General features: G+C 38.5%; 2 protein-coding genes across 3 annotated transcripts in view; one reads left to right on the forward strand and one right to left on the reverse strand.

The window, feature by feature from the left end:
• The window catches only part of LOC110056325 (CB1 cannabinoid receptor-interacting protein 1-like), a 16,084-nt gene extending 13,111 nt beyond the window's left edge, over positions 1-2,973 (reverse strand). The window contains exon 1 of the mRNA XM_089291060.1: positions 2,657-2,973. The gene's annotated coding sequence lies outside the window, so the exon portion shown is untranslated. The remainder of the gene's footprint in view (positions 1-2,656) is intronic.
• Positions 2,974-8,028: 5,055 nt separating this feature from the next.
• The window catches only part of LOC110056326 (voltage-gated delayed rectifier potassium channel KCNH1-like), a 46,108-nt gene continuing 39,759 nt past the window's right edge, over positions 8,029-14,377 (forward strand). Inside the window, exon 1 of one of the 2 annotated variants that reach the window (XM_020762783.2) lies at positions 8,029-8,153. The gene's annotated coding sequence lies outside the window, so the exon portion shown is untranslated. Of the gene's footprint in view, positions 8,154-13,964; positions 14,066-14,377 lie in introns of those variants that run through there. The other variant, XM_020762784.2, reaches the window with a different exon arrangement.

Raw genomic sequence — 14,377 nt, forward strand, 5'->3', positions numbered from 1 at the left:
TCCTTATGCTCAAAAATTCATGTATGCCTATCAAAGTTCATCAAAAAACTGTACCTTCCAGCCACCGCAAAATGTAATGCGGAGTGATAAAATAAATGAATAGTACTATTTAAAAGACCTGGCAAAATAGGGTAAGACTGGTACATCATATCTCTTTTGCAAGCATGGTGACCTATTTTAATTTATTTTTAGAGACTGTGCTTGGTAGGAAACATTCAGGGAAATGTATTGTGCATTTGTTTTCATGATTGTGCCCAGGAGATTACTTTTAAGCTTACTTTAACATCGGTAGAAATCATTCCCAATACTGATAGAAGCAAAGAAATACCAGACAAAATAAAGGCTCGAAAGTTCAAACTGTCACAAGAATGGTAAACTCGATTTCTTGACATCCTGAACTAAACTCAAATTTCTTGAACTGTAACCAATTTTAATCCTTGCAATCCTGCACATTATTTCGAAACTACTGTTTTTGCTTTGCTCTATAGCATTTTTATCCAACTAAGCTGTATATTTGGTGGCATTTGGCGATACAAGGTGGTAATAAGCTGAGTGAAAATTTGCTCTGTCTGCACGACAGCGTTTCTTTATGCCCGTGACGGAGGCAGATCTTAATTGCAAAATTCAAAACACAACAGTGTGGACTATACAAACTAGTGCCAGCTTAGTTCGTGCCGCTTGAAAGCAACACGATCAACAAAACTTAGATTGCTGATGAACATGTCGAAATGGCTTCGTAGACTTGAGCCATATAAATTGCTCACTCCATTTCTACAAACAACATAATACAATACACTACACTTCACAAAGCTTCTTACCAACAATATTAAGCTTCAAAGGCAGCTGTAAATGTGTTTCGGAACATGCAGAAAGATCCGGCAAAACACCCTCACGATAAAAGTCACAATCGATAGGTTTCGAGCTTTCAACTGGCAAACACCGTCCCGTCCCCCAGTAAAATAATCTCAGAGGACACGATCACAACGCATTTTCATTGGAAGAAACAACAACTCATACAATTGGTCAAAAGGTGTTAGACATGTCTGCCACGCAGGACGAAAGTGCAACGCTACATCCGGATGGGGGTTAGACATCTGACAACTTGCGGTGATGGTTGGCCCTCCGGGAGCTGGAGATAAACGTATATATGTGGCCCACAGCTAACGTTTGCGTTCGGCTATACTGACAACTGATAAAAGGCAATGGATAATATTTTTCATACATACATGATTATAATCAGGAGCCATAATCGGGGACGGAGACCGTAAGTCTCGGGATTCGCGCGCACCTATAATATGGGACAATTTTTCTATTTTTAGAACAAATTGCGCCATCCTGACGTCATATATCCGCGCGGATTCACGCACATGTCAGGGGCTCTCGCGTGGATGTTGTCACGTTGCGTGATCAAATGGTGAGAGTTAGAGATTCTCTTGCGTATTTTTCACAGCGATGGCAGGGAATAAGGCAGGGAATACGAACCAGGGCGCTTATATGTAGTTTAATACTCTGAGCTAACGGAAAAGGTGGGTTTTTCAGGGTCGAAAACAAGACTTCAATCTCGCGCTGGGAATGAATAACAAGATCTGCTCACGCTAGTTGTAAGCTTACGCGTACGCTTAAGAATATAGCAAGAAAACTCTCTACTCTAGTATCGAGTTAATTTGTGACTTTCTCAGACAATGTTTAATCATAACCAAAACCTGTTTTGATGGTTTCTTATTGTCTCTGCTTGTTTGGTGAGTTTGCAAAGGTTTTTGAAAGGAAAGTCTGACGCGTACAATTAGCTCATTTGCATAGTGTAGCTCGTGCGCTTTCAAGTCAGAGTCGGTGTTTTCAATTGTCAACAAATCTTGACAAAGATTTCTTTCGTTATCTTTTGTGCTGAGATGCTGCAACAAATTTCACGAATGCAAAAAAGGCTACTAACATCATGTGTTTCTTCAACATAAGCATAGTGAAGTTTTACACTGCGAAAATGAAAATAGACAAGGAGTTTTGATAACTTCGATCAACAAAATCGAAATCATTATTCCAAGTTGATTAAAGAAAGTGTCATCGTAACTTTGCTGATTGTTTCTGCTTTATTCACATATTTTCAGCTTAGCTTTTAATATGTTCTCAAACATTTATCAATCTTAAACATATTTAAACACTATAAAGCTATTGTTTGAGTTCGTTGTACGCTTTCACACGAAAGTGCGGCGGAAGTACAATTTGTCATGTTTACTGACTGTACAAAATACGCATCGGCGGGCGCTCTCATTCATCGACAACAGAGAATTTACTGGATTTTTACACGAATAAAACTGAGCAGTATCTACCGACGTACAGTTATTAAGCCTCGATGAAACATCAAGCGTTGCTTACAATTCAAGCGAAACTCAAACTAGCAATTATTGTGTTTTACTTTTCGGTCGCGATAGACTGACAAATTCCTCGCAAGCGTGTGGCAAGAGAAGCTATGAAACTATGAAGTCCTGAAGCTCTGCTATATCTAAATATATCCAGCTAGTTTTTTGCTGTGTAATGGAAAAGCTGTTAATCTTCAACATATGTGAAATTTAAAGTGGAGTAATGTACAACTCATGTAAAAGAAGCATCAGTCGGAACACAACTTGGTCAGCGATATATATAAGCTTACAGCGGAACATACCTAAATTCGACACTGTCTTACTTCACTCAAACTGGAGCAGCTTACGACGAAAATACTTTAGCAAAATTCCAACAGATGTAAACGCGTTGAGTTGTGGGGCAAAAACATGAAACATTTCGGGAATTTCGGACGCCATTTCCCCCGCGCGACATCCGCAAAAATCCTCGCAGCATGTACGCGCGTGTGCCGCAGGTGATGGCGCAATTTGTTCTAAAAATAGAATTATTGTCCCATATCATGGGGACAACCCCAATACTTGAAATGGCGCGCGCTTACGGTCTCCGTCCCCGATTATGGCTCCTGTTATAATATAACCTTTCGGTAAATATTTATGCGTTTTTAGACCTTTCAGTGACACAGAATAATCAATCTGAGTTTACAAATAAGTTAACAATTCTGTGCAAAATTAACCATTTACAATTAATTTGACACTAGCTTGGTCCAACATTTGTGTTACAATGTACATCAGGTGACCACGTGTTTCAGAAGGAAAGATGACTGTTTGTTGGTCTTTGTTACGTTTATATCAAAGCGATGGTAAGCTTCTGTTCATATCGCTGCGACATGGCGTTCGAAAAACCGCATATACCATCAACATTGCGTCGTCAACGGTCATTCATTGCATGAAGAGACGGTTCTCCTGGGCTAATAAGGCACGTTGGAAGACATCGGTAATAAGGATATGGAAAATGGCCGTATTAATCTAAAAAGTGATTAACCTCGTCCAGCTGTAAGACTCACTTGTTGACAAATAAAGCCCTGTACGGTACAAAACTCCCCATCCCTTAGGTCCTATAAAAGGGGAGCTTAGCAACCTCTGTTGTCAAACTGAGATGTCGAATACAACATTGTCGGAAATTAGCTTTCCACCAATCCAACTTAAGAAATTTAAACAGCGACCAATTCCACTGCAAAAGAAATGTATCTACGGCTTCAAAATTGCCGAGTTTTCGGGTCAGGTAGGCTAAGGCATGAACCAAACGTATATTATAAACGCGGCTGTAGAGCCTGGTGTTTTACACAGTCTAGTTTAGCTCGTCTGTTTTACTACCTAGACGTATTTGCTGCGGAGCGAGCGCAGCAAACGGAGCAGCAGTTCATAATCAGAATTAAAAAGAAATGGAGGCGAAATTGAGACTTTGTCGTCGTTGCTAGCCTCGTTTTCAGCGGACCATAATGCTCTGCGCTGTGGTAGAGCCTCGCTTTCAGCGGAACGTAATGCTCTGCGCTGCGGTAAAGTCTCGCTTTCAACGGACCATAATGCTCTGCGCAGTGGTAAAGTCTCGCTTTCAGCGGACCAGAAAGCTCTGCCCTGTGGTAGAGCCTCGCTTTCAGCGGACCATAATGCTCTGCGCTGTGTTTGAGCCTCGCTTTCAGCGGACCAAAATGCTCTGCGCTGTGGTAGAGCCTCGCTTTCAGCGGACCAGAATGCACTGCGCATTGCTTGAGCCTCGCATTGAACCAAAGACAATAACAAGACGGACTGGACTGGACTGCATTCAGGTGAGTGGGAATCTCTGTTGTGCATGATGACGATTTCATTGGAATCTTTTGTAGATGTAAATATTACGGCAAATAGGTTGATAATGTCAAGTTCGCCGTAAACAAGTTACACTGTAAGCTTAAAAGTGCCGTTTCTAATAGTATTTTCGTCTGTCATTATGTTGGATAATTTTCGCAGTTCGGATCTTTTGGCGGACGGGCATGCCTTATAAAGAAACATTCGTACTAATATTTTATAAGCATTTTGACAATTTCAATCGCGCAGGCTTTGACGTATTCTCAAAAATTTGATAAGCGTTTTAAGTACCTTTTCTAATAGCTTTGTCGTTTACTTGTGCAGCTGTCGTTTGCTTCTTGCTGAATTTCGCACTTCGGCGGCTTTGACAGGCTTTCACGTGTTCGCACTCAAATTTAACAAGCATTTTGAGAACCTTTCATAAGGGCTTGCATGTATTCGCACAACTGATTCGATGACTTTTTTAGTGTCTTTTCTGGTTTGTCGTTTTACACTGTGCAGCAGCTGCCATGTGCTTCTTGCTGAATTGTGCACCGGATTTTTTACCCCTTAGTGACTTTGACATGCTTTCTTGGATAATTTTCGCAGTTCGGATCTTTTGGAGGACGGGCATGTCTTGCAAAAAAAACACCATTTGCACTAATATTTTATTAGCATTTTGACAATTTCAATCGTTCAGGCTTTGACGTATTCTCACAAAAATTTGATAGGTATTTTAAGTAACTTTTTGATAGCTTTGTCGTTTACTTGTGCAGCTGCCATGTGCTTCTTGCCAAATTTCGCACCTCGGCAGCTTTGACAGGCTTTCATGTGTTCGCACTCGAATTCAACAAGCATTTTGAGACATTTTCGTAAGGGCTTGAACGTATTCGCATTCGATGACTTTTTTGGTGCCGATGTTAAATCAAAGAATAAATAAACACTAGTGAAAGTGGAGTCCAGTACTGGTCCTCCCGCTGTCACGTAGTGCTACATAGCATTGCGTGACAGAGAGACAGCCAGAGCTGGACTAGTGAAACTGCTGCTCCTGCTCCTGCGAGGTAACCTGACCACAGGCAAACCAGAAATATCGCTGTAACTTTGGCATTCCGAATTAAACCCAAAAAGGAGCTGAATATCTATGTCACAAACACTACAACAAACTAGCACTACAGACACACTCTACCACCAATTATCTTTTCAGACTTCTCAAACTTTATATACCCCCGCCATAATATTTGTCCCTTATAATATGCAATCCTTAGTCCAAATTGCACACTACATCCAAATTTGCGCAGTTCTTTCATAGTTCTGGCTGCACTAGTATACTTCTGTGACGTATATTGCGCCTGTTTAATGCGTCGTTCGGACAATAACAGCGTTGAATTAATTGAGATTTCGTCTTACTTTAGACTTGGCCCCAAGTTGCCCCACATTTTCTCAAAAGACGACGAAAATAAATGCCAAAAGTTATCATTCCTCTTGCGAAAGTTGCCGAAAAGTTGCCAATTTTGCAGCGGTGAGGGAAGTTGCCTAGAAGTTTCTTATAATTTATAAGGGTTGGAACCGGACCGTTGTTGTCGAAGTGTTCTGTGCGACTGCTGACCACAATTATGGCGTGGTGTCTCAGCAGAAACCTTTTAAATTACGCCAGGGGATAAACTAAGTAATGAAAAATATGTAAACCGACCCAAAGAAATTCATACATATAAGAAATTTTCTAGATACAGAGTATTTCTCCAAAGAGTCTTTAAAAAACACACGATACCCAGATAAAGGTAGCCCCGGATTAGACGAGTTGCCTAAAATACGGGACGTTCCTAAAAATTCTTAAGTGCAAAGCCTACTTCTAAGTTTATTACGTCTTTTTTCCGTATATATTCAACCCCACGTCTCCAATGTATTATACCTCTGGAAAGAACTATACATCATCTTGTGAGGTTAAATATAGACAAAAAAGCAGTTGTATGTTCGCATTGTAGGGGGTGGTCGTTATGTGTTATGATGACTGATAAAATTAAAAATCATTAATTTTACGAAAATGAGTGCTTGGTGTTTAATACATTTGTTCTCAAAAGCAAAACAAGGGGACAACAAGAAATATTTAAGGCTCACTGTTAATAATTAACAGCTTTTAACTGACAAATAGACAAAATTTTATTTGATAACAACAAATCATGGACAAAGTTTTAACTGATAACGACAAATGAACAAAATCTTAACTGATAAGTGACATTTGTGCCCGCCCCGCCCCCCTCCCCCCTCCCATCCGGGCCATCTAAAAGAAGCAAGTTATCACACAGTTCAGCGTTAATAATCTCAGCTGTCATTAATCGTCTAATATTGCATTGAAAAATGGCTGTTAGTTTGCAATATCAATATCAGCGCCATCGTCATATTTTCTTCTGTCAATCAGCAAATCTAGTGTAATCCGCTCATGTTTTAAATATCGTAAGCAAACGGCGAGTTTCCAGCAAAGAATCCCACGAAAACTGGCTAAAAGAAAAACACCGTGAGAACAACGAGGTAGCGTAAAACTTTACTTCACTTTTTATAACACGCTGCCTGTAAAATCGGCCACGGCTTGTAAAAGGTTGGCGAATGTGATTTATACTTTATCGTGCCGTTTTGATACTTTTCGGCTGCATACCAGGCGAGTGGTTCGTATTTTGTCTAAACGCAGCCGAGCTAAAAAAAACCCATGGCGAGACCAAGCGTGCCTGATATGCCGCCGAAGTATGTCAAGAAAGGTACGATTAGGTTTTTAACATACCCAAATTCGGCTATGCAAGTGACCATGATACCGTAACCATAGCAGGTCAGTGACTTGGTATCTCAGGATATCGGGACAGTAGGACAGGCTTGTGATTGGCTAATTGCGAATATGGGTACGGCAAGGAAATACAAGTACAAGGCAAAGATGTCCCAACCTCAGTCTGCAGCCAACTCTTTTCCTTGATGTCGGTTCACTGCTGTTTTCGGGATGGCTTGGCAAGGCTATACGCTTCCAGAGAGAAGAGCAGAATGAACGAACGAAAAAAAAATCTATCGATATATATGTATATTTGAGGAGAGCGACTTTTTCAAGAGTATTAACACTTTCAGAGTTTGTAGCCAATGATAGTCTTTGGCAAATGCTCTTCTTTTTAAGACCTACGCTCTGGTCCAATGACTATATAGCTATCGATACTAGAACCAAGCAGTAACTAAACGAAGTAATAGCGAAAAAAATCAGAAGCTCAAAAACATATTTGCAAGCTAGATTTATGTCTTTCAATTTCAAGATAATATTTCAACGATGCTATATAAGAAGGCTTCCCAGATGTATTCTTCTTCTCTTCTCGATGTAGCATAGTGTAATATTTAACAACAATTACGTAGAGTTTCAAGTCAAAGTGGCGGGGAAGATCATTGGTGAACCCATAAATTATTTCTTTTTCAGAAATGATGATTAGATTTGAGTTTTTTCTGTTTCACCAAAGGGCAAATTGATTCCAAAATTCTACAAGAAAGGACAGGTTACAAAAAGGTGTTTTACAGTTTGTGTCAACAAAGTAAATGATTTACTTTAAAAGGAAGAAATGTCACTCACTAGCAACTCGTTCGAGACGTGGCAAATGAGGTGTTTATCTAACAATCATTTAATGAGGACATACTGATATGATTCACTAAATCTGTTGTCAGCTTTTTTGTTAAAAAGATAAGTTAAATGTTTGAGTTGTATTGTTCTTGTTCTATTGTTACCACAGCAGAAAGTCAGCTGTCCATCGGACAATGAAAAGTTATCGGTACTTTTGCAAGAAAAAAATGTGAACTGTCATTTGGCAACTCTCAAACAAAACACGTTCTCTGCTCGCATAACTGTTCCTGTCTTCCATTACCCTGGTAACTGATGTCAGACACGCGAATATGCAGGGATTTAGGTGATCAAGCTTAGCCATAAAATTGTTGCCGACTTTCCTTACAGCCCCTTGTACCTCGCAGCTCCTCAAGAGTGTGGTGAGTGCTATTTTATACTTATTATAAAAAAAAGATCGCCTTTTCAAGATTGCGCTTTAAATACGAACACAGGGGAACGATTTAAAATCGGTGCTTTAGAATAAAATTCTTTTCTAGTCGTCTTAAATCTAAACCGCTGATTTTACGAGAAAAAAACTGGCAAATCAACCAACCGATTTATATGTTGGCGAATTTCTTAAATGCTATATATATTGGAAAATAAGAGCGAAGCAACGATTCAAACGTGTTCGTTAACAAGCTCTCATAGAAGTGATTCCAATCGATCGACCTTTTGAATATTTGATACCCATTTACTGTAAAGCGATAATTTCAAGTTTACGTAACTGGCCGGCTAAGTGGGAAAACGATCTCAGTTTTATAGTATCATGCGGAAAGTAACGTGGCCAAACGGAAATTTTCAGGAACGATACAACACTGGCCAGCGATTATGAACAGGAATACGACGTCTGAATCAAACAGATTAACGGTAGCTATACGCAAAAACTCTCGTCGAGGCGTTTTTTTATTATTTTTTATTTTTATTTTTTTACACTCGAAAAATCACGACGATCAAACAGACCCCGGGAAAAACTCTCTAAGGTAGCCCAATATTTTATATATCCATTCTATATCTATCCAGGATTAGCGAATATCAGTTAGATCTAGATAAAATATCGCCCGATATTTTTCGTGGGAACTGATTTTGAGACAAAGGATTAGAGATTCTAGATAACAATGGATCAGTTAAGAAAATATCACATATAGCTCGTTTTTAAAAAAAAAAATCCAAAGCTTTAAATTTATTTTCGCTAATCTGTACAATTCTATCTACGTGATCAAATATCTATTCTAATACATGCAGCTTGTTTGCTGTTTGTCTGGTCGGTCGAATTGTTTAGCACGCTAGTTAAATAAAGCGCATAAACGTATTCACATTTCGCGAAAATTAATAGAAATTAAATGAATTCGGTCTGACAAGTGCGTTGTACAATGTTGAAAGCGATTTTTTTCTGATCTCTGTTAATAGTGGTTAGATACCTTTTAGCACAGCCTTGCTCTGCAGGAGATAAGAAACTAAGAACAACTGTTTTAATCGCTCAGGTATTCTGAAAAACTGAAGCAGCAATGACGGTAATATAATTAAGATTTTTGAGCGAGAATGTCGTTTCTTTGGTGACACGTCTGCCAATATTGATCGTTATATACTAACAAAAACGAATATGGAAAAAACAGAAATCATGTGCTAAAAAATAATAGTATAAACATAACTAAGCAATCATTCCTTATCACTAGTCAGGGAGTGTTTTAGGGTTCTCTGCATTATGAGCAGAGGTTTCTTTTCGATGACCGTACTCAAATTGATCAATTACAAGAAACTTTATGCATACATGTACAAAGCTTCCCATTCAGTGAGACTTCTTAGGAACAATGAATCTAAAATTTGCAATTAATGATGAAACTGTTATATATTAAAAAGATAGAAAAAATGTAAAATTAAATAGAAACTAAGCTTACATCGAAAATTTAAATATAATCAACGTGACTAGCAGCCATTCAACTTGGAAAATGGATCGTCTGTGGCAACTTTGATGTCATTGAACTTAGGTCTTAATCCCAATTAGGTCAAAGATCATATTTCGAGCTAGAGAGGAAAAATGAAGTTAAACGCCACCAGCTTTGTTAAGAGAATACATAAGGAAATGTGACACCGTGGAAAACATTCATAAAGTCATCTTTGTACGAGACGTAATCACAAGGAAAGTACCACTGCTTATCCGATCACCAAGGCTGAGCTTAGAACTGAACGCGTGTCCACCTAACAAAATCCCTGTATTGCGGGTAATCGTTTTCTTTCCAGTTTTGCTTTTGTTCTTCATTTTCCCTACCAGTATCAGTGATTTTTTTTCTCCTTGCATTTACTCTTTGACGGCTTCTTCGTTTTCGGCTCTGCCCAACCTCTGTGGCAAAGCGTTAGAGAGAGGTTTACCGCTCCGTCGATATAAGTTTGTATATATTTCGTTGATGAGATTTAAAACTGATTTTTAGTTAGGCATTTACGATCGTAGTTTCTGGGGTCTCAATTCCAGGCGTAGGCTTTCAATTTTTTTCTTTCTTTCTTTCTTTCTTTGTTATCTTTTGAAAGATCATAGAAATAAAATACTGTCCTCACCATGGAATTGCTATTATATAGCACAAGGGCAGCGCTGCGTCCCGTCAAATCACCAAAGTTAAGCCCTGTTCGGCAGGGTTAGTACTTGGGTGACCACATAAAAATACCCCGAGTTAAAATGAGTTGTTTTTCTTTTACCTTTTAAAGGCGATTTGAGGAACTGCAGAACTCCCAGCCTGTGTAATGTCTTTTCTTTTTTTCTTCAACTATTTTGCGATGTCCATATTTCATGTTTATAGTACTTTATAAATTATAGCGAAACGGTGCGATCGAATTCTCCTCAGTTCTTCAGTCCGTTTTTAATCCAGGCTTAAGTCATTCGTGAATTCATGCAGCTCATCAATTTTTGGATTTTCAATGCCTTCTTTTTCAGCAGTGTAGTGCCGCCGGCCAAACCTGCGTTAAGCACACACCCTCGGGAAAAGCGCTATTGTAGTTTCTAAGTGTAGAGACGTTTGTGTGAAAATCTTCTCAATGCAGATTATTTATTTAGTGAAACCATTGGGTACTTGTGTTAGAAATGCAAAGAACAAATAAGAAACATTGCCGATAAAAATTACCAATATGTAAAACTAATCACTCGGTGCGAAATCGTTTGACATCTTTGAACTTCGCTATACTGCTGATACTGGGTCAGCAGATTCACAAAAAGTCTAACAAGAAGCGAAGGAGTGGAGGAGTGACTGTCCCATCCGTACCTACAACTTAGAAAATATTATTTTCTAAGTTAAAAATTAAAGTCGTTTAAAAAAATAAGAGAATTAGTTACGATGCCGAAAACCTAAGGGTTTTCTTCTAAATAGCGGCTAAAGTTTTCTGTTCGCTCTCTTACCGGAGGTTACTCGGTACGAATCGTCCTGCATGGTACGATAGGGTTTCGACAATAACCAACTAGAGCTGCAGTGTTTCAGGCCCGTCCACACGACGCTGGAGGAACTTGAAAACGCAGCTTTATTTCTACGGTTAGGCCTACCGTCTACACTAATCCCTCACTAAATTGGAGCTTTACGAAAACGCTCCCCAAGCTTGAGGAATTTGAAAACACCAGCTTTGTGTTTTGGTGTGGAAGGAAAAAACGGAGCGTTTCGAAAACGATGACTTCACAATAACCATGTGATTTTCCTAGCCAAGTTTTCTTCCAACACAAATTCAAAATGACCGGTGATTGTTGCGTTTTCAAATTTCTCCGGCGTAGTGTGAACGGAAAACATTTGAAGCGTTTTTAGAGTGAAAATGCCGTTTTCAAATTTCTCCAGCGTAGTGTGGCCAGGACCTTGCTTATACACCGTTAGGACACTTTCGAAATTTTCTCTATTAAAGCAAAGGAATCTCAGAAGACGTTAGATACTCCAGCTTCTAACTCCTCCGCTCTTTATGTCAGTGCTAGTCTGATCCCGAAGGCCTGCCAATGATGACCTCTGTTAATGAGTCAAAAATAATTAAGTATCTTTCATTCGGCTACTCCTGACAATCGCAAGCCATCTATTGCTTCAGTCTTTTGTTATGAAGTTAATCCTTATATATCCCAAGCACAAAGAAACTAATTGCCTGGTCACATTTGCCGGCCATCATGAGATTAAGCTTCAAACGAAACAACAGTTTGAACGCCAGTTTCAGAAAATACGAAGGTAAGGTTGTGAGAATCAGTATTTGGTGTTGTTTTCTTTGGATCCATATGAACAGCTTATTATCAAGTTGGATTCTGTGTGCAGGATTAACAATTGTACTGCAAATGCTAAGTAACCATATAATCGAGAAGTTTTAATAGTGTCTGCAGTCTGCTGGACTTACATATAACTCAATTGTTGATGTACTGATACAGTAAAAAGTGACACTTAAAAAAACTGAGATTGAGTTTCTCTGTTTTTTTCGCAAGGCGCTTTTATTTAAATGTTCTTTCTGCAGTTTTATATCCATTTTTACAGTCCAATTCGCTCAAATATTCTCATTGAGTACTGCACTGCGCTAATAAAATGCAGCGGTTTACACTATATGGTGAGGGTTTCTGGCCAAGTTGATTTTCACTGAATAAAAATTATAGCTGTAAACGAAGAAAAAATTTGTCTAAAGCTTCCTAACAACCGAAGGCTTTCTTCACTTTCGTTGTAATAGTTTATTATGTGCCATGCCACAAACAAGCAATCATAATTAAAAATCACAATGATTTATTTTTGTTCCCTGCTCATCGTTTCCAATATTTGTTGGTTCAGTAACGTGAGATTTAAAGCTCGAGGGTTCTTACAGGAAATTTTGCACCGCGTTAGGATAAAACGTGCTACAAGGAAGTAAAAAGTTTTGGCAAATTCAGCAGCTTTATGTCGTTATAGATATTTGTCATAACATATAAGAGTCAGTTAAAATTATGATGATAAATGAAAAAGGCTTTATTTGATATTTCTTATTTGCACTTCAAGTTCCGGAAAATGGAATTATTCCCTTTGTAGTTACAAACAAATCCAATTTATTACCAGTGCTGCGGCTTGCCTATACGAATATTAATTTCCTACAGGAAGTAAACTCGAGGCCTCTCGAGATTCCGAAATCCGATGCTTAGCGAAAATCTCGCAAAGATAAACTGAATTGCTTACAAGGAAGTCCAAAAGGGTAATTTGAGGCAGTTGCTTTGAAGTTCTGTGCAGTTGTCAAAAGTAATAAATGTCTCAACTTTTGTTTGCATAATAATTCCATTCACGCGAAAAGTGCTCTTTTTAATAAGTGCCCTTTGTTTACTTGAGCTGTTATTGCAAATCCTTCAAAGTTTATTTCGGAAATCTAATTAAGGAGACTCAAATAAACTGTAGATTTGCCACAAAAGTGCAATTTTTCCAAGCTCGCAGACAATGCGAGCTCTACGCAAGTACACAGTTTAATCCAGGTAAAGCGAAAGAACATGGTTGAAAACGTTCATTTCTATAAATGTGTATTTATTTGAATATACTTTCCTTTCTAATTTAAAAAATAGACAGGTCCACTTCAAATTCATGACAAAACCAAAACTAGTTTGCAGGAAATTAAGAAAGATTTTTAGAGATAATTCATTTAGGAGAAGCGTTTTTTGCACGCCACGCCAGTGACAACTTAATGTTTCATTTTATGTCTGAACGAACACTGCTATTCATGAAAAGTGTCCGAGTCGCAAAATGTTTTTCATTAAGTGAATTTACACGGGAAAAACAAGTTTAATGAAAGTCCTCTAAAACGGAATATTAACCGAAGAAGTACAAATTAGGAAAGTGCATCTACCAATAAACAGGGCTGAATTGACAACGAGCTGTCAAAAGCAGTTTGCTTCCCAAGACAGTTGTCCTTTTTGAAAATATAATTAAAATGAGGAACCTAGCTTTTCTGATAAATACATTCAACGTAGATGCGACAAAAACAGCTACAAATATAGGGCGATTTTCGCAGTGAACAAAGGAAACAGAGATAAATTCTTCCTTGGAGTTTTGATCCTGAAACTGAGTTTTAAATAATCACAACTTAAAAGGCTGTTGTAATGGCGGGCTTCGTGTTGAAAATCAGAAGTCACTTAATTGTCTTTCGCTGGGATAAAGAAACGTCACTTTTAAGTTTATTTACACTGGCACCGGAAATCGAAGATTTTTCCCTCTTCTAAATGAAAAGTTGCTAACTTCCTTGCACCGTAGCAGGTGTAGATTTGCGGAGAAGGTAGAAACGCGAACTAACAAAGATGAAAGCTCTAGGTTGCGGGTGGTTTGAGACTCGAAAAGTGCATAGTAAGGTAATTTGCAGACAGATGTTGATTCCCTATTGAAAGTGTTGTGTTTTAAGTGATCGTTTAAACTCCATTTGCAGTTCAATGCGCCTTGTTGTCGCCTTACTCTTAGTCGGTTTAATTGTAAAAAGAGTATTCCCTTTAAAGTGCAAGTTCAGATCCCTGAAGCAAGTGCTTCACTTAAAACGGCAACCCATAACGTTATCTATGCGACAAGCAGCCAGTCTTTTAAAAAGAGGTATCATCCTCTGGTTTTTACAGTCTGAAAAGTTCACATAGTGAACTGTATTGAAACTGATGCCTTGAGATGAAGTCGCT

The sequence above is a fragment of the Orbicella faveolata genome, unplaced genomic scaffold (assembly GCF_042242905.1).
Source record: "Orbicella faveolata isolate gen_17 unplaced genomic scaffold, um_ofav_v1 contig_24, whole genome shotgun sequence".
Classification (NCBI taxonomy): Eukaryota; Metazoa; Cnidaria; class Anthozoa; order Scleractinia; family Merulinidae; genus Orbicella; species Orbicella faveolata.